Here is a 20853-nt window from a genome sequence, read left to right on the forward strand (position 1 = left end):
GCCCGCCACAACGCCTGGCCATTTTTTTGGTTGCAGCCGTCATTGTTGTTTGGCGGGCCCAGGCTGGGGATTCGAACCCGCCACCTTAGGTGTATGTGGCTGGCGCCTTAGCCGCTTGAGCCACAGGCGCCGAGCCGCAACTGACTGATATTCCAGAAGGAAGAAATGAACCGTGCAGAAACATACAAGAGGACCCAGCACACAGCAGGTGTGGTGAGAGCAGAGTGTCAGGGTGGGGCACAGACAGCACAGAGGTGGAAGGGGCCAGGCCAGGAAGGCCTTGGCAGGTCATACGGAGGAGGCTGGCTGGTCACAGGGGGTCACTGGAGACTGTCAAGCAGGAGAGTACTAGGAGATAACTGTCTGCACTTGGGACTCAGCCTGGACAGCTGACAAGCCAGTCACAGAAGCCCAGGCAAGCACCACCCACAGCAGGAACACAGGCCGTGATGGTGGGAAGGGCAGTGTGGGCAGATGACAGCAGACTTTCGGGGAAGAGTTGGCCACGCACGAGAGCACAGGCCAATTTGAGACTGGAACTGAAAAAGTATCACACTGCTGCTCACAAGTGGCCAAAGCCACAGCCTGGATCCCCAGGGCCAAAGGAGGGTTCCAGAGGAAAGCCATCTGGGGTACAAAGTCACAGCCTGGATCCCCAGTGCCAAAGGAGGATTCCAGAGGGAAGCCATCCAGGGTACTCTGCTGTGTGTTTGTTACGAGAGGAATCATGTGCAGGCTCACAGGTATACCAACGCAGTTTGCATTTCAGAGTCATAAATACTGAAGAGGCTCAGGCTTCTGTAGCCTAGAGCTTTCTGTAGGTGGCACCACTGGTGTCAGCAGGCTTTTAGTTACTGCCTGGTAGGACTTTTACAAATGGCAAACTTACCCAGCAAGTCATTCTGGTCTGGCAAAGAGAAAGAGAGGAAAGCTCTTATAGAATGTGAGGGTTTTCTGCTTTTTTATTTTTAAAATTTTATTTATTTGTTTGTTTGTTTATTTATTTTTGTTAAGACAGAGTCCTACCCTATGCCCTGAGCAGAGTGGAATGGCGTTATAGCTCACTGCAGTCTCAGACTCAGGCTGTGGGCATCCCCCTGCCTCAGCCTCTGGAATTACAAGCGTTTGCTAAGTTTTTCATTTTTTTTTAGGAGTTGGGGTCTCATTCTCGTTCAAACAATTCTCCCTCCTCAGCCTCTCACAGTGCTGGGATTACAGGTGTGAGACACTGCGCCTGGCTTATTTTTTGTTTTTTTTTTAAATAAAGATGAATGGAAGCTAGATGAGCAAGCAAATATGAGATGACGCTGAAATCAGCCATGGTCAGAGACGGGACGAGGCAGGGGAAGGAGCCTTCCTCCCAGGCCCCCTTTGTTGATGTTCATGATAATCATGGTGGAACTGGCCAGCTGTGTAGCCAGGGTTTCCACCTGGGCCTCTGGAAGTTTCTTCCATCATCCCTGAGTGGCCTTCAAAGTGGACTTCCTGACTGATTCTCCCGCCTCCCTCTTTCTTTTTTTTTGAGACAGACTTTCAAGCTGTCGCCTTGGGTAGAGTGCCATTGCGTCCTAGCTCACAGCAACCTCAAACTCTTGGGCTTAAGAGATTCTCTTGTCTCAGTCTTCCAGATAGCTGGGACTACAGGCGCCCACCACAACACCCGGCTATTTTTTGGTTGTAGTTGTCACTGTTGTTTGGTGGGCCTAGGTTGGATTTGAACCCGCCAGCTATGGTGTATGTGGCTGGCACGCTAGCCGCTTGAGCTACAGACACTGAGCCCTGCCTCCCTCTTCTAAGGACCCTTGAGATTCCACTGAAGCCAACTGGATAATTCAGGACATTCTGCCTCCTCAGGATCCTTCACATAATCCCACTTGCACAGACCCTCTTATATATAAGGTAACACATTCACAGATTTCATGAATTAGGATGGGGACATCTTTGGGGGCCAGAATTCTGCCTACCATGCTGGTTTATAAAAATCTACATAGCTCTTTTTCTAGAGGAGTCTTATGTCCTTGCTGCCTCCAATTTGAGGCCCCCAGATGAAGGTGGGTTCTTACATAAGTTAAAGTGGCCTTCAGACATAAATTGAGGAAAGACAAGAGTGAAAAAGTGAAAGAAAAATGATGAAAACTGGTTTTAGATTTCAGGTATTGTCTCTCTGTGATCACTTTACATTTCAGTATTTTCAGTGTCTTTTCCATTACAGGTGTCCCAAAAGTTGCCGCTAAAGTTACCATACATGGGGAAAATGGGAAATCGTAGCTAAATGAACTTTTATTTACAAAATATTCATCGTTAAATTTTACAAAGAGGTGGCCAATATGTACAGAATATTTTGTAAATATTTTGTAAAATTTTGTAATATTCTCTACATGTTGTTCATCTCTTTGTACAATTTTGTAAGGAATATTTTGTAAATAAAAGTCCATTTAGCTATGATTTCCCGTTTTAGGGGTGACTGTTGGAACACCCTGTATTTCTCGCATCAAAGCACATCTTGGTGCTGGGTTCACGGTGACTCCAGAGTGGCACAGGGCAATCTTAAACTAGATTTACAGAAACTCACTGAGTCTTTAAACCGACAGCTGCCTCGGTTTGTGACCGTGGACCTCATTTTCTCACTTGGTAAAAACATAGAAACTTAATGTCTTTAATGAATGTTACGGTTGTCATTTAAGCAAGGGGTTAAAAACACGGGCTGTGAGTCAGCTTCCCAGCCATAAATCTAGGCTTCTTTGCTTAGGAGCTGACCTTTTTCCACAAGTGAATTAACCTCTCCTGCCTTGGTTTCCCCATTTTGCATATGGAGATAGTAACAGTAGCAATCCCATAGTGTCAATGAGTTAAATGTGTGAGGTACACAGGGCTTTGCCTGCACATAGTGAATGGTCAATAAAAGTTATTATTATTATTTTAAGACAGAGTCTTACTTTGTTGCCCAGACTAGAGTATTGTGGGATAAGAGTAGCTCACAGCAACCTCCAACTTCTGTGTTTAAGTGATCCTCCTGTCTTAGCCTCCCAAGTAGCTGGGACTACAGGCTCTCACCACCACATTTGGCTAGTTTTTCTGTTTTTAGTAGAGAAAGGGTCTTACTCTTGGCTCCGTCTGGTTCAAAATCCTGAGCTCAAGGGATCTTCCTGCCTCAGCCTCTCAGAGTGCTGGGATTACAGGTGTGCACCACTGCGCCCTGTCAAAAGTTATTTTTTTCAAAAGTTGTTTTTTAATCATTATCATCACTATACTAGACACAAAGGATACACAAAAGATAAAAAAACATAGCTCTTTTTCTTAGTGCTGGGTCAGATGATTCTGAAGACTAAGGTTTTATGATTCTCAATACATCGCAGGAGGAAAAACTCCTTGACGTCCTCACTTCCCATGAATGATGCTGCGTTAGCAAGAACTTTTAACATTACTCCTTGCTGCCAATTAAAGGGCACCAAGTCAAAGTTGATATGTAAAATGTACTGTCCCATTATGACCTGCTGGCCTCGCTAGTAAATCTTAACCTAATCGAGTGTATGTATTTCTTCAGTGGAGCAGACGACAACCAACACTGGGGGCACAGAGGCTTCTGTGTGTTTACAGCAGTCCCTTAGGAAAGCTCAGTGCATATTACATGCCCATAAATACAAATGCTATAATTTTCTTGGATCAAAGGTCACTTTCGAAAACCTGACACACACACACACACACACACACACACACGCACGTCTATACTCGTGGTAGCTTTTAAGACAAGTTCTACAAGGTCCAACAGGGCAGTTTTGACAGTAGGCCTTCCCATAGCTCTTGTCCACTTGACATCTGGAGTGTAGAAGGTGGAGTGGATGTGGGTTTTGCTGGAAGAGTCATCAATAGAAAATAGAGTACACTCATGGCTGTAGCAAGTCAGGAGGAATCCATACAGTGAATTTTAAATCAGAGTCAAAATTGGCTTATAGTATTCATTGAAAAAAAATCCCATTGATTTTGGGCTTCATTACAATGTTTCTTGGGAGCGGCAGACCTGAGAGCCAAGCAGAGCTTCAGATCAGATTTCTTCTTTCATTTTCAAAAGAATTTGAAGAGGTAGAAATTGCTAATAGAATATAGGAGTAAAAAGGAACATTATATTTCTACTTGCTAGCACCTATCCTGGTATTGAACAAAACTGATTTTGTTCCGTCTTCATGGCTGAATTCTTTTCACCTTTTTATTACCCTTTTCTTTTTCTTTTTTCCTTTTTTTTTTTTGAGACAGAGTCTCACTCTGTCACCCAGGCTAGAGTGCCCTGGCATCACAGCCTGCAGCAACCTCAAACTCCTGAGTTCAAGTGATCCTCCTGCCTCAGCCTCCTGAGTAGCTGGGACCACAGGTGCCTGCCATAAGGCCTGACTAGTTTTTCTATTTTTAGTAGAGACAGGGTCTTGCTCTTGCTCAGGCTGGTTTTGAACTCCTGAACTCAAACAATCCCCCTACCTTGGCCTCCCAGAATGTGAGGACTACAGGCATGAGCCATTGAGCTCGGTCTGCTACCTTTTTAGATAGACTTTGAAAACTTCCATTTTTCCTTTGTCTTTTTCTCTTTCTTCTATTCAAATATTTTGGCAAAACACAGTGTTTCTATTAAAAAAGAAAACAACTCTGTAAGTCCCTCAGCCATCTTTTATTTCTCTGATATTAAAATCTTTGTGATTTTGCTTCAATTACTTTCTTTTTTTTTTTTTTTTTTCTGCTTCAATATAATTTTATTCAGTTATTACACCAAAATTCACATTTAAAGGATCCAAAGGACTGATATAGAAAATTCTAAGCATACATAATTAGATTTTTAAGGTAGAACTTATTTTCATTATAGCACAGTCCTTAAAAAGTCAAGACTACTACTGAGAATTAAGTGCAATTCTATTAAGAACTAAAATGAACTCTGCGTGCTTCAATTACTTTCAAATTTGCTTGGCTCATAGTAGGACTCAATAAAGGTGGTTTCTGCCTCCTCCTTCTCTGCTTGGACAATCTGGCAATGGACTTCTGCCTCCAGTTTTTGGTTCACAAACCATTCCCTAAACAAGTAACTCCAAGAACCTCCTTTGGAATCTACATCATTTATTGGGAAGCTTGGTCCAAACAAAGATAAGTCTCCTTAGAAATCTGGGAAATGAAAAGGTTGTAGAGAAAAAAAGTCCTGCTTATCAAAAACAAAGTGCTTTTGTTCTCATTTCTGATCCGATGGCAGGAAGGGGAAAAATCAGCTTTCAGAGGTCTCAGTGAAATATTTGACAAGACAGGTGAAATGTTTTTCTTCACTTGGGCTGCTTTTTTCATAATACAATCCATGTGTTTTAGGAAAAAACAAACAGTTCAATTGATCAAACACTGTTTCAAGGACAGGCACACATACATATAAATGTTCACACTCTCCCAGTTATACAAACACGGAATAGAATTTAGAACCACAGAGCTAGGAAATTAAGAGTTAATAGTCAAACTCCATCCTTAATCCATCTTGTCATGTCTGAGTATCACTTCTCCTATAGCAAGCAAGATCACCCACCATTCTGAGGCCAGTAGACAGAGAATGAAATCAGCTAGAACATTAGTATGTCACAAGGAGGGAATTAGGGATGAGCTTGGAGACCCAGCTTGGGTGCTCTTTGTAAGCAAGAGCAGGACAGGAGAAAAAGAAAGGAAGCAAGAGCAAGAAGAGTGAGGCTCAGGCGCTCCAGCTGCAGGACGGGCTGCTGCCCTCCATCCTCTCACTCCCACCTCACTATGGCCACAGGGCGCAGCTTCCCGGCGTGCTGGCTGCTACCAATTATAGCAACCTGGGCAGCAGCAGTCTAAACTCCCAAACAAACTTGAGAGAATATATGAACTACAATGAACACAGTTGATAAAATGCTATGGTCACTTTCTCCTGCAATACCATGTGTGGAGGGAGGGCTTCTCTTCCACTCATGTGCCCCAGGGTTCACTCCTTTTAGGAACGGCTTGAATGAATGCTTTCAACAGCATTCTGGGCCACACACCGCTAAAATGAAACAATCACACTTTGTGCCTTATCCTGAACCACTGATTTAATTTTTAGCCTAATAAAGCAGCAGAAAATTATGGGTTTAGCCCTATTTGATAATGGAATTAATGAAATCTGTTACCCAAAACTCATGGCACTATCTCAGGGCACCAGCAGATTTCAGGAGAAAAGCAGCCTGCTTTCCATGGACAGCTTGCTGGCTCTGGAGCAGGTAAAAATGACACATCAAATACCAAAAAGCAAATTTCTTAATTCACTGGGCTTCTTGCCTTCTTTTTCTACTACTTCACCAGAAAGAGGTCGGCTTCCTATTCATAAATTCATTTTTCTTCAGAGCTTCCTCCTCAGATTACCAGGTCTTACCAATCAGTAATGCTTTCAATTTGTCATTTATCTGTAAACTTTTAATGTTGTTATTTTTTCATTTCTGCAACCTGAAAAATTTTGTCATGCAGCGAGGAATTACTATCTAGATGTTATCTGTTATGATGTACAATGAATTTCCTCCTTATCCTGTTTAAAGAACACCTCTCAAAAAGAATGATAGTACAAAATAAAAATACTACTTGGATTTATTCATAAAATGAATACATATATTCACTATTGAGACTTTTCAAATTTATGAAAAAATACCTATTGGAACCCAAGAACCTGTGAAGAAGGTTAGCTATTATCTTAATCCACTTATTCCACTATTATATTTGCATCCCAGATGTACTACCCTGATAGAAAAGTCTGAGCTGTTTGGATTTGCCAGCTTGGATTATTAACTACCCATCTCAAGGCATTAATGATGCTGGTTCCAGCTCAATGATTGAACTGGGTAAAAAAACATTTCATCTTATTCTCTGCTTATGAAAGAGCCTCCGGCTTTGCAATGCATTTCTTTCTGGGGAAAAGTCGTTTTGAAAAGGAGAATACTAAAAATGGCGTAAGAATCACTGGAGAAGAATAGAAATTCATTTTAAAGCAGTGTACCATGTACAAATGCTGTCTTACAAATAGGATTATTTAATTTAAACCTTAGATCTGTCAAGCTCTATTACTTCAGATGGAGCCTGTCGCTTCTTGAGTTCATTATATATCGAAATTATATTACAATTTATGTTAGGTTAAGTCATTGCTGAGATACAAGGCCGTTAAGAAAAAAATTACACAGCAGCGTCAGTAAATAGAGCAAAGTCACTGCAGTGCTTGGAGAGGCAAAAAGTCATCTTGCTAAATGAGGATCCAAGCTGTCCTGTACTAAGACTGCTACTAATAAATAAAAGGCCTCTGGGAAAAGTGCTGAGTGCACACTGGATCTATTTTCAGCTTGCATCAGCAGCTGCTGCCCTCGGGATCACATCTTTACGCACACTCTACACCATATGTAATCACTCCGGCGCTGCAACCAGTAAGATAATGAAGGAGCATGGCATAAATCTATACTTGAGTGGAATGCTAAATGAGAAAAATAATACAAAAAGGGGGGAAATAAACCACATTTTCAAGTCATTAGGAAGAAAGACTTTGACATATGAAGTGCTGCAACCATTAATAGCACTTATCATATAGAGTGGAGACAAAGAGACAAATTAATCAAACTGACAGAACTGGGACATTTTATGCTAATGCAGGCTCCTGGGTTTTAGTCTGTATTCCTCTGCGTCTGGAAAACTGATACCATTACAGGGCAGGAAATTGCATGAATAACATGCAACAGATCATAAAAATTCACACACCAACTGCAGAAACACTGCCAAAAGCTCTGTGAAAACAAGGATGGAGACCTCAACAGAGAAACTACCAGCAAGTAATGAATGCAAATAAGTCCAAGAATATCTCCCATTCATGCATTGTAATTAACCATAGGCTTTTCACTCATAATTATAGTGGCAAAACCGAAGCTTGGAGAGTGAAGCCTGTGCTAGCCCGGGAAGGCTGCTCATCCTCTGATCAAGGCTGTTTGCCATAGGCTGGGGCCAGTGGCCCTCTGACCTAAATTTAATGACTAGGTTGTGTTTGGCTTTTAAAAAAAGTAGCAAAATACACATAAAAACATTAGCTTGAGACTTTAAAGGGGAGGGGGAAGAGAAATACATTGATAATGGGAAGGAAAGACGAGCACAATTTTCTATGTACCTTTGTGTGGGTGGTACAAATAAAAAGAATCTAAGACTGAAAGCATTCTTATAAAACGCATGCTGTCCCCACCAAGGAACATCCCCCACTTAATGAATAAGCTATGTGTACTTTAATGCAAATGTGTACTGAAAAAAGCTATGTGTACTTAAAGGCAAGTCCTCAGGAAAGCTAGCGGGAGTAACTCCCTTTTGTTTTCCAGTTGGGAACTCCCAGGAGGTTGGTGGAGGGAAAGCCAGTAGGTCATTTAAACCAACCTATAGAGATAAACTACTATTTTCCTGAGATCTTCATCTGTCCTTCTCTGGAGGAAGCCAGTGCTTTCCTGATGTTAGGAGAAGATGGGGTCCTTAGTTGGGGCATCAAGGGTATGTCACCCCCCACTAAATAACCATATAAATAGAAGTTAGTGGCTATAAAAAGTGCATCAGAATTTCTTTCTCTAGTGATATCATGTTTGGTGGCATCAGCGCCTCTTGCTTTTGGTGATTTGATTCCACTTCTTCCTCCCATTCTCCTCTACTACAAATCACACATTTGCCTTCACAGTGGTTCTCAACCTTCCTAATGCTGTGACCCTTTAGCACAGTTTCTCATGTTGTGGTGACCCCCAACCATAAAATTATTTTCACTGCTACTTTATAACTGTAATTTTGCTACTGTTATGAACTGTAATGTAAATATCTGACATGCAGGATGTATTTTCATTGGTACGACCCACAGGTTGAGAACCGCTGCTCTAGAACTTTGCTAAAGGAAGGCCTTCTTTATTTGGGAAACATTAACCAGATGATTCATATGTTGCCCTTGTTTTAAGTGGTAGATTTATAGATTGAAACCCATCCCCCAAAATCTTACAAAAGGGTATAACTGTCCAAATAAAGATATGGCAAGCAATAGTTCAATGACAATAGATGTAATAAATGATATGACAGAAATACAGAGAAGTGCTACAGACTTCTATTGGAGGGACACGAAACCCAGGATGGCCTCCCCACCTACTGAAGTCCTACCAGAACCCCCTCTCCTGCACGGGGGCTTCCCTTGTTCTCTCACTAGAATGATCTGCTCCTCCTCTGTACTTTCATAGCCCTTCACTCTACCTATACTACAGAATTAATTTTCTTCTCTCTTTGATGATAAACATCTGTTCACTGAATCAACAAAAAAGAGAGGCTATGCAGATATGAGATTTGGGAGCTGATTTAGGAAAACCATTAGTCATAACCTGTTTCTAGAAAAAAATACATGATGAGTTAAAATTAATTTCTCAACAAACTTTTGTAATATAATTTATCCAAACTACTTAACCTACTCTTCATTCCTTAGACATTGGGTAACCAAAAATACAACCTGCATTTGCATGAACCAAATGTCTTAGCTAATGGAAATGTCTCCAGTAATGCAAATATGAACTGAAGATTCTTTTTACAGTCCTATAACTTGCATATTAAAAAGTCTGTTCAGAGAAGGGTCCCCATCCCACACCAACTTGGGTAAAATGAAAAGTGAAAAGCACACTTGGACATACACATGAACGTGGGGCTGTGTCTGGCCATGTTCAGTGTTGTGCAAAGCAGCCCTGGGAGAAGTGCACCAGCTGGGTCTGCCCTGATTACCGTCATTGTGATTACAATTACCCTCTTAGAATTGTGTCCTGCCCCACAGCAGCTAATCCAGGGGTGTGGCTAGACCACAGGGGCTAACCCTTGCTACCTGGCATGAAACTGGGGTGGCCACCCAGAGGGAGAAGAAGGGCCAGGTGTGGTTTTTCTTTACTGCTTTTCAAGCCCTGAGCACATCTGCCAGAGGAGACCTTGCTCTGTCCCTGATCTAACAGCACCTCTACAAAGCCTCACTGCCCCTGTTAGAAGGTGCTGAGGCTTTTTTCTTTAAAGTGCATATAATTTTTATATCTTAATATCATAGGATTTTAAAATATATTCACTGTTGAATATAGTTGGCGCTTACTTACCATTTTATTCAATTTTCAGTATTTTTGCCAAATGAGTGGGGTTAAAGTAGCCTCATTCTTTATGTACTAATCACAAGAATATGTTTAAATTAAAGTTTAAAGATGACAATGGTTTAAATTCTGATTAGGCTTAATGGGATAATAATTTAGGAAAAAAAAAGACACAACCCAAATGCAAGATAGAGAATACAAATTTAAGCTCGCGTATGATAAAACTGAAGAGGATTAATAGTGATTCTGATGTTAAATATGATTAAAAAGAAAATATGTTCTCAGTGAGAGGGAACATTAGGGAATATGATGCTGAAAACCAGAAATCGATATTCAGGTTCCCTGAATTGACAAGCATCTGTCTGCATTGTTTATAGTTTATGGTTCCTTATTTAAATTATTAATATCAATAATTAATATTATTGTTAATATTATAATATTAATAATTATTAATAAATATTAAACTCTGAGAAATAAAATGATGGAAAGATCAGAAAAGAGGCCACATTTGAGGAAGTCCTGAAGAAATGGAAGTATTAGTGAGAAAATAATTCTGGTGGCTCCTCTTTTGAAAGTCCTGGGTGTGAGAATGTGGCACACAGGCTGTTTCAAGCCTTTCCTGTAGGAGCTCTTACATGATGAAGTCTGGGACAGGGTTACAGGGAGCTCTGTCTGAGGGTGGTCAGCACCACGGAGTGACAGCCAATTTTTCAATATATGCAGAGAGAATGATGAAAGGTATGTGGGCACCGGGCAGGAGAGGGACTGACGGGTAAGGGGACACAGGTTGCCAGAGGAAATGTTTTCTATTTATTTATTTATTGCTGGGGATTCATTGAGGGTACAAAGAACCAGGTTACACTGCTTGCACTTGTTAGGTAAAGTCCCTCTTACAATTGTGTCCTGCCCCCAAGAGGTGTGTCACACACTGTGACCCCCCACCCTCCCCTCTCTCTGCTCGCCCATCCTCTTCCATATACTAGCATCAATTATCCTCATATCAGAATTGAGTACATTGGATTCTTGCTTCTCTATTCTTGTGATGCTTTACTAAGAAAAATGTGTTCCACCTCCATCCAGGTTAATACAAAGATGTAAAGTCACCGTCTATCTTTAATGACTGAACAGTATTCCATGGTATACATATGCCATAGCTTGTTAACCTATTCCTGAATTGGTGGGCACTTAGGCTGTTTCCATAATTTGTGGATTGTAAGTTGAGCAGCAATAAATAGTCTAGTGCAAATGTCCTTATGATAAAATGACTTTTTTTCCTTCTGGGTAGATGCCTAGTAATGGGACTACAGAATGAAATGGGAGGTCTAGTTTGAGTTCTTTGAGAATTTAGAGAGGATGTTTTCTTTTTTTTCTTTCTTTTTTTAATTAAATCATAGCTGTGTACATTAATGCAGTCACGGAGTATGATGTGCTGGTTTTATATACAATTTGAAATATTTTCATCAAACTGGTTAACATAGCCTTCACTGCCTTTTCTTAGTTATTGTGTTAACACATTTATATTCTACATTTAGTAAATTTCACATGTACCCTTGTAAGATGCATTGTAGGTGCGGTCCCACCAATTACCCTCTCTCCACCCATTCTCCTGCCTCCCCTCCTCTCCCTTTCCCTATATTTTTTGGTTATAATTGGGTTATAGCTTTCATAGTAGGGCTGAGTACATTGGATACTTTTTCTTTCATTCTTGAGATACTTTGGTAAGAAGAATATGTTCTAGCTCCATCCATGTAAACATGTAAGAGGTAATGTCTCCATCTTTCTTTAAGGCTGCATAATATTCCATGGTGTACATATACCACAATTTATTAATCCATTCGTGGGTTGATGGGCATTTGGGCTTCTTCCATGACTTAGCAATTATGAACTGGGTTGCAATAAACATTCTGGTACAAGTATCTTTGTTATAATGTGATTTTTGGTCTTCTGGATATATACCTCGTAGAGAAATTGTAGGATCGAATGGTAGGTCTATTTTTACATCCCTAAGTGTTCTCTAAACATCTTTCCAAAAGGAATGTATTAGTTTGCATTCCCACCAGCAGTGTAGAAGTGTTCCCTTTTCTCCACATCCACGCCAGCAACTCTGGTTTTGGGATTTTGTGATGTGGGCTAATCTTACTGGAGTTAGGTGATATCTCAAAGTAGTTTTGATTTGCATTTCTCTAATGATTAAGGATGATGAACATTTTTTTTAATGTGTCTGTAGGCTATGCGCCTATCTTCAGAGAAGTTTCTCTTCAAGTCCCTTGCCCACCCTGAGATGGAATCACTTGTTCTTTTCTTGCTAATATGTTTGAGTTCTCTGTGGATTCTGTTATTAAACCTTTGTCGGAGACATACCCTGCAAATATCTTCTCCCATTCTGAGGGCTGTCTGCTTGCTTTACTTACTGTGTTCTTGGCTGTGCAGAAGCTGTTTAGTTTGATCAAATCCGAGTAATGTATTTTTGATGTTGCTTCAATTGAGAGGGGCTCCTCCTCATAAAACATTCACCCAGGCCAATTTCTTCAAGTGTTTTCCCTGCACTTTCTTCTAGTATTTTTATAGTTTCATGTCTTAAGTTTAAGTCTTTAATCAGTGAGAGTCTATCTTAGTTAATGGTGAAAGGTGTGGGTCCAGTTTCAGTCTTCTACAGGTTGCCAGCCAGTTCTTCCAGCACCATTTGTTAAATAGGGAATCTTTTCCCCATTGAATGTTTTTAATTGGCTTGTCAAAGATCAGACAATGGTAAGTAGCTGGGTTCATCTCCTGGTTCTTTATTCTGTTCCACACATCTACCTCTCTTTTTGTGCCAGTACTATGATGTTTTGATAACTATAGATTTATAGTATAGTCTGAAGTCTGGTAGTGTGATTCCTCCTGCTTTGTTTTTATTTCTGAGTAATGTCTTGGCTATTCGAGATTTTTTTTGAGCAGAGATGTTTTCTAAAGGAAGACAACAGGTGCAGGAAAAGCTGTGAGATCAGGGAAGTTAGTTCATAGAGAAGTCTTTTTTTAAGCTAGAATTTATAGGTATACAAAACTTCATAGATAAAGTGGCACATCTTTGCAGCTTCTATTGCACCAAGTATTGAAGATTAAAAATACACAAAAAAGAAACATTTGGTTTTGAAAACACTGCAAATAGCCAAGTACAGTACTTTGGTAAATAAAAAATAAAATGGTTCAGATGAACACAATCTGTGGAAAGACACAACACGGGGGAAAGGAACCATGGGCATCAGATAATGGTCACATTTCTCAGTAAGGCAAGACTTGCTAAGTCTCTGGTTCATGACCCCAGGGAGGTCTTAAATATCCAAACTGAAGCCAGAATAAGTGTAGTGCAAATAGAAAAAAGAGAAGGCACAGACACACACTCCTTCTAAAGGGGATGATACTTGTTAACACTTCCACGTCAGCAGGGGAGCTCACGGGGTTCGTGAAGTCTGACTCCTAGCTCTTCTTTCTTCTGAGCTCAGTGCTGGTGAAGGGTGTTGGAAGGGTGGCTAGGGAGGCCACGGGCCCTTCCTGCCATGAAAAATGAACCACAGGAATGGGAAAATGTGAGAAGCCTCTCACCAGCATCACTCAAGGGACCTGCCAAGGGATGACACCCCCAGCTGAGGTCTGTGACTGAGCTCCAATGCTGTCATGGACGGCTGGGAAGAGAGACCTGCGGGACACTGACATGCAGGAGATCAGCACCAGACCCTGGTTTAGTCCAGTGATCACTACCTCCCACGAGCAGGAGCAGCTCTGTGCCACAGGGACACCCTGCTAAAAATAAATTCACTATGCCAAAATTCATGCTTTTAGATTCTTATACTGGTTCCAGCCCCTTCTCAAGTAAATTCTGCAGAGATATGAAATGCTGACATCATGCTACAAAGTAGTCCTAATGAGGGCAGTTAGAGAGAGACTATAGAGAGCGACCACTTAGAAGAACCAGGTAAGGGCGTGAGGTTGAAGGGGAATTTTACTGTGGGACAGAAGAGGGCTGGGCCACCCTCAAGGCACAGCCCTTTTTTTTTTTTTTTTTTGAAACAGAGCCTCAAGCTGTTGCCCTGGGTGAAGTCCGTGGCATCACAGCAATCTCCAATTCCTGGGCTCAAGTGAGTCTCCTGCCTCTGCCTCCCAAGTAGCTGGGACTATAGGTACCTGCCACAATGCCCAGCTATTTTTTGGTTGCAGCCATCATTGTTGTTAGGTGGACCCGGGCTGTATTTGAACCTGGCAGCTCAGGTGTATGTGGCTGGTGCCTTGGCCGCTTGAATACAGGTGCTGAGCCTCACAGCTCTTTCTTGTGGCCCAGATCAGTAGTATACAGTGACTTACACACTGAACATGTACTTGGTCACTGGTGCTCCCTAATATCTCCACTTCCCTAAAATTACTGATTTTCCCCTTTCTAATATGCAATGGCAGATTTCATAGATAAGTCTTAATATGTTGCTAAGATAGTGGGCCAGAGGCAGGCAGTGGAATATGAGCAGGGCAAATGAGAGAAGGGGGTGAAGGGCTGCCACAGGGCTGGGGGTAGTAGCCATAGCATCTGGGAGGGCAGAGGTGGGTGGATGTGAAGAACGCCCTGGTAGCAGCAAGTACATGGACCATGACAAGCTACTAGAAAGAGGCTGAGGCATCAGTTTCCCTAGGGGTCACTTTTTTTTTTTTTAGTATTAGAAAGATAGAAGACTTTTTTGCAGTGTTTAGACTGTTCTGTTATGGATTCACATAGAATTTGGTAATTTGCTGTTTCCACATCCCTGAAAGGCACATGTTAGAATTACATTTTAATACAGCTGCTTCTTTCAGGCACAGCTTTAGATATGACTCCAGCATTTGTGAATTACAGTAAGTATCATGATGGTGCTTCATAAATTGTAAAACACGATTTTCCCGTTAAATTACTTGTCCCCTCCAACTTGGTAAGTGATGTGTTATGATTCCTATTCTCACTTTCCAGTCAGCTGTGGTGTGGAGAGTGTAAGCCACTGGTCCAAGGTCACAGAGCTGTGGTGAGCAGGGTGGAGGCTGAGTCAAGTCACGTGCCACACCCTGTGTCTCTACAGCTGTTCTCACTAAGGGCTCTGACATATCTTCTTTGCTTTATTCTTCCTGAAGTATTTTTTACTTCAATTATTATTCTTACATGTTTCAACAAAACAACCAACCAACCAATCAAAGCATGGGCATTGTAAGAACCAGAAATGAAGACCCAGAATACAGCTGCAGAATGTGTCCTGGTCCTTGCCACCACACAGCCAGCTCTCACTGCTCCCTCTGTCTACAACACACCCTGGTCCTTGCCCCACACAGCCAGCTCTCACTACCCCTCTGGCTAGAACACACCCTGGTCCTTGCCCCACACGGCCAGCTCTCACTCACCCCTCTGGCTAGAACACACCCTGGTCCTTGCCCCACACAGCCAGCTCTCACTACCCCCTCTGGTTTGATTCTGCTCCAATGCAGGTGCTGAGAGCTTCAGTTTAGACATCTGGAAACTTTCCTAAATGTGTATCGGGAATCCCCACCTTCCCCCTCTGTTCTTAGGTGGGGCCCACAGTGCTCCACAAAGTAGTGTATGGATTTGAATAGGACATAATCCGTGCCTCTATTTTATGATATTTCTTTTTCTTTATTCATTTTGCAAATATTCATTGCATGCCTTCTATGCACCAGACTCTGTGCAGGGCCCTAGTGAGAGAACAGGGAAAGTGGGCGTGATGCTGGGATCTGGACTCACACAGCCCTCCACTGTCCAGTACAGTGGTAGCTATTCACATTCGGCTCTTTAATAAAAATTAAAATTAAGTAAAACAGAAAATTTGGTTCCTCAGTCTCAGATTTCCAGTGCCTAGTGGCCACACGTGGCTGGGCAGGTGAGCAGCCCATCCTCATAGGCAAGGCCACTGCAGAGTACTGAAGTGGGGGAGAGCAAGGTCAACATGGGAAACACACTTCAGGAGGAGTGGGGGAAGTGCGCACAGCACCTTGTCGGAGTGGCTGGAGGGACGGGGAATGGGCAGATGCCTTACTTCACGGCCTTACGACTTCTCACTTGTCCACTGTGACACCTGGTCATTACTCCTTCTCCTTCAGTCCTTCGTCGGCATTGCTGCCTTACTAATCTTCCCAAGAACAATCATTTTATCTTTGCCTCCTGCAGAGTGAAACCCAGGCCTCTTCAGGGCTCACTAGAATCAGGCTCAATGGACTGATTTTTATTGGTCTTATCTATTGCCACGTCCTCTCTCTAAACTACCCCTTCACAACAGAAAATGGGGTTATGAATATCAGACATGCTGCCCTCCCCATCCATTCTGTGGAATAATACCTAAATTATAAGGATGTCCACACGAGTCAAATAAATAGATGTTTTTTAAGAATGTTATTGAGTTATTACCACTTCTGGTTGATTATCTTTTGCTAGGATTTCATGGTAATTCTCAAGTGCTTCAATGATGCAGCATTTCTTGCACTAAAAAAAATCTAGAAAGTTTTGGGATATGGGGTTGTATTAAATTATCCTTTGTCCCCTCCCCCCTTAAATAAAGCCTGCAAGTCATGAAAAAAAAAAAAGAATGTTATTGAGTTAAAACAGGAGAAGACAGGGAAAGAGAGAAGTGTGATTATAGGGAGCTGAGATAGGGTTACAGTAGATTATCTAAGCCAGTCCTAAAGAACTTAGGCCACACAAAGCCACGTCAAGCAGAAAGGAAGCCACACCAGGTATCATTCTCCACCCTCCCCAGAGAGAAGGCTACAGACTTAGGAGAGGAGGTTGAAGAGGCGCTTAGGGACCCAAGGAGGAATGTGAAGATATTTCAGAAGAAATACATAAATTTGAAAACAAAGAATGGTTGGTTGAAAGAAGCACACACAAGAAGTATTTTCATCTAAATTAGTGATTTTTCAACTGGTGTGTGGTGAGAAGATCTTAGGTGTGCTGAGAAAAATTTTAAAGATCATTAAGTTATTTTCAAAAGAAGTTTCAAGCACAGTAAGTATACTCACTTTTTTACTGTTTTTTGATCAACATAATTTAAGTGTGCCACAAAACTGTAAGTTCAAGTGCACCGTGAGATAAGAAAGGATGACACCACTGCTCTAGATGGACTTACCTAAGAGGTCTACATTTTACACACAGACAAAACTTAGGAAAACAGGTATTCCCAACAAGATGTTATTGTAGTTTTCTTTCAGACTATATAAGACAGACAAAACTAGTGTACTGAATTATGGAGTGTTCCCCAGTTGTGACTGACTGCCACGATTTTTAATATTTTCTTGATGCTCAGTGTGGTGGCTAATCCCAGCACTCTGGGAGGCTGAGGCAGGAGGATCCCTTGAGTTCAAGAGTTCAAGACCAGCCTGAGCAGGAGCGGGCACCTGTGGTCCCAGCTACTTGGGAGGCTGAGGCAAGAGGATCACTTGAGCCCAAGAGTTTGAGGTTGCTGTGAGCTAGGCAGATACCATAACACTCTATTTAGGGGGACGAACTGAGACTCTGTTTCAAAAAAACCCCTCAAAACAAAAAAAAAAAACGAATTTTTTTTTTTTTTTTTGAGAGTCTCACTTAGTCACTCTGGTAGAATGCTGTGGCATCACAGCTCACAGCAACCTCAAACTCTTATGCTTAAGCAATTCTCTTGCCTCAGCTTCCCAAGTAGCTAGGACTATAGGCACCTGCCATAACACCTGGCTATTTTTTTTGTTGTTGTTATTGTTGTAGTTATTGTTTTCTGGCAGGCCCGGGCTGGATTCGAACTTGCTAGCTCTAGTGTATGTGGCTGGCGCCCTAGCCACTAAGCTACAGGTGCCAAGCCCCAAATACTTTCTTAAATGCAACTCACTTTCTTCTTTAAATACAGTTTAAGAAGAAATTTGTCCTAAGCAATAATATTTGTGAAACTTTTTCTAATACTTATTAAGATAAACATGATTTTGAAAAGAGTTCTTCATATACCCCTGGAAATCATTTCACTTCCAAGTTGGACTGTATATATTCATATTGTGGGAAATACTTGCGTTAGGCATTTGATCAATTATTCTAGGCCTTAAACCCCAAGGTAGAAGATATCTGACATGGCCTTTCCTATTTTCCAGTCTGGAACACGGGGACTGGGTTGTGTGCCCCTCCCTCTGCCTATGATGGGCTGGGCAACCTGAACAGTGGAGTGGGGACAGGCAGCAGGCCGCAGGTGCAGGGTGCAAGCCAGTAGCCAACAGCGGCAGTGGTACGGTCTTTCCCACGGCCAGCGAGGTAAGGGACTAGTGTTATAAGGAGCACGGGACTTCGCATGCGCCTGCTGTGGTTCTCAGTCCTTTTCTGGGGAGTAAACAACTGTGAAGGCCTGCTGGGAGCCTCCCTCATCTGCTGGATGGGTTGGTTGGAGTCTGGGTTTTCAGGGGACCTCAGAGGGCTGCAGCGGCATCCAGCCTCTGTGGTGACAAGCCATCTTCTCTGTCTAGTCCACAACTCCAGATGCTCTGGGGAGGTGGCAGAAGGCCAGCGGGGGTGGGACTCTGAGAGTCTCCTGTCTCTGAGAGCAATGCGTAGATGTCCAGCATGCCCTGACCGTGTCCCTGGGGATGACACAGGAAACCCAAACCAGGGGTTTCCGGCAAGTTTTCTGCCACCTCCCTCTCCCCCTTACCGCACCTGAGTGCTTGGAAAGCCTGCATCAAAGCGCTTTGCTGGTGAAAGCCCCTTCCAGCTGCTGTTATGGTGTCGATGAGCAAGCAGACACCAAGACTAGAAGGAAGGGAGCCAAAAACACCCGACAGCGGCACTTTCCAGGATTCAATCAGTTCTGATGCTGGATAGGAGGAGCTTGAGGAAGCAAAGTACAGCTGTGTGGGAATGGGGAGGAGTGGCTGCCCCCTGCTTGCTGCCTGGCCCCCAAGGCAGGACTGCAAGGCCTTTCTTAGAATCCTTGTGTCCAAGAACAATGAAGAGAGGAAAATGGAAAGATGGAGTTGGGGAGGTGGCGGTGGAGGTGAACCCTCTGCAGGGGATAGGTGCTGGGGCCGCGTGTGGGGGGCTTTGTGAGGATGGCTCTTGACAGTGCGTTTCTGGTCTGCGTGTCCTCCTGGTGGTGAATGAGCCTCTGTAGGCATGTTTTTCTGGGGAGGGCCAGCCCAGACCCCTGGCTGTGTCTGAAAGGGGCTGCCTTCTGCTGTGGTTTGTCCAACTTGCTTTCTCTCTAGGAGATATTTGTTTTGCTTCCTAACATCCAGCTTCCACTTCTGGTTTTTAATCATATCCAAATCTTATTAGCCACTGTCCCCAGAACCAGAATGAATGATTTTGTTCTTTGTTGATTTTGAGTTTTATAATGAGTACACATCATGGGAAGGACAGTGCCACTGTTGCTGTTGGCTGCTGGCTTGTGCCCTGCACCTGCAGCCTGTTGCCAGCCCCACTCCACTGTTCAGGGTGCCCAGCCCATCACAGGCAGGGGGAGTGGCACACAGCCCAGATTCTTTGGTCTGACAATGGCCCTGTCACTCAACTTGGATGTTTATGTGGCACATTTAAAACCTTGCCACCACTCTTTGAGTGCTGTGATACTTGCTGTTTGTAAAATGAAGCACCTCCATCTGAATCAAACACTTGATCTTCCTGGGCTTGGCAAACAAACCGTCACCCACTCAGAACCCACACAGGAAAGTGGCAGATGATTCAAGCTTCATTAGGAACAAGTCATGCCAAACTAACTTCATCTCTGGTCTTGATGGGATTACGGTACAGAGAATGCAGTGGAAATAGCCTCTCACGATTTCACTGAGGCAGCTGACATCGCTTCGGTCACTCTTTGATAATATGAAACAATGAGGTCTGGGTGACAATAAAATTAAGCAACGAGTAGCTGGTTGACAGATCAATGTCAACATAGCCTTCTATCTCCTACTCTGTCCTGCTCAACTTCTATCTCTGACTTAGCAAAGACGTGAGCGGCCACTGCTCCAGGAGATAGAACCAAGAATGACCTCAGGCTGTATTATATGGCCAACCCATAAAGATTCAATTTAACAAAAATAGATGTCAGATCCTGTCCTGGGGTTCAAAAATTCAACTTTTAAAGGACAGGGTGGGAGAGTGCTGGCTTCAGGAGGTGGACCAGCACAGTGACAGGGTCGCCAGGACACTGCTCCGGAGACGCAGGGCACAGACGATGCTCTTTACCGTCAGGTTGCACGGAGACTCTCATGTGCAATCCAGGGCTGGGCTGACAAACAACGTTCATGGTGCTCAGTGAGTCACATCCCAGGTGACATGTGAAAAGGGGGACACTAAACCCCATAAAGGGGAGGCTTACGGAGACCCACATGAGAGTTGCCTTCAGAGACTAGCAGGCCATTAGGAAAAGATGAATTAGCTTTGTTCTAACAGGACTGTAAATGTAAATTTAAGGGGGATAGATTTCTGCTACAAATAAGAAAGACCTTTCTAGTAGTTATGGTTGTACAAGACAGAAGGAGCTCTCTCGGGTGGCAATGGGCTCCCCCATACTGGAAGTGTCACGAAGAGGCTGCAGAGCTCTCTATGTTGCTGTTACAAAAGGATTCCCATTCAGAAGGGAGCTTGGACTCTCACACGTCTTAATTTTATTTATTTATTTTTATTTTTTTATTAAATCATAGCTGTGTAGGCTCGGCGCCTATAGCTCAACCGGCTAAGGCGCCAGCCACGTACACCTAAGGTGGTGGGTTCGAATCCCCAGCCCGG

General features: G+C 42.9%; 1 protein-coding gene and 1 pseudogene across 2 annotated transcripts in view; one reads left to right on the forward strand and one right to left on the reverse strand.

Annotated features, from left to right (window-relative positions):
- Window positions 1-20853, reverse strand: part of BACH2 (BTB domain and CNC homolog 2) — a 374844-nt gene that overhangs the window by 48209 nt on the left and 305782 nt on the right. The gene's annotated exons all lie outside the window — the stretch shown is intronic.
- Window positions 1-20853, forward strand: part of LOC105887772 — a 49181-nt pseudogene that overhangs the window by 26310 nt on the left and 2018 nt on the right.

This window comes from Otolemur garnettii, unplaced genomic scaffold (assembly GCF_000181295.1).
Source record: "Otolemur garnettii isolate 467f Iridium unplaced genomic scaffold, OtoGar3 scaffold00118, whole genome shotgun sequence".
Classification (NCBI taxonomy): Eukaryota; Metazoa; Chordata; class Mammalia; order Primates; family Galagidae; genus Otolemur; species Otolemur garnettii.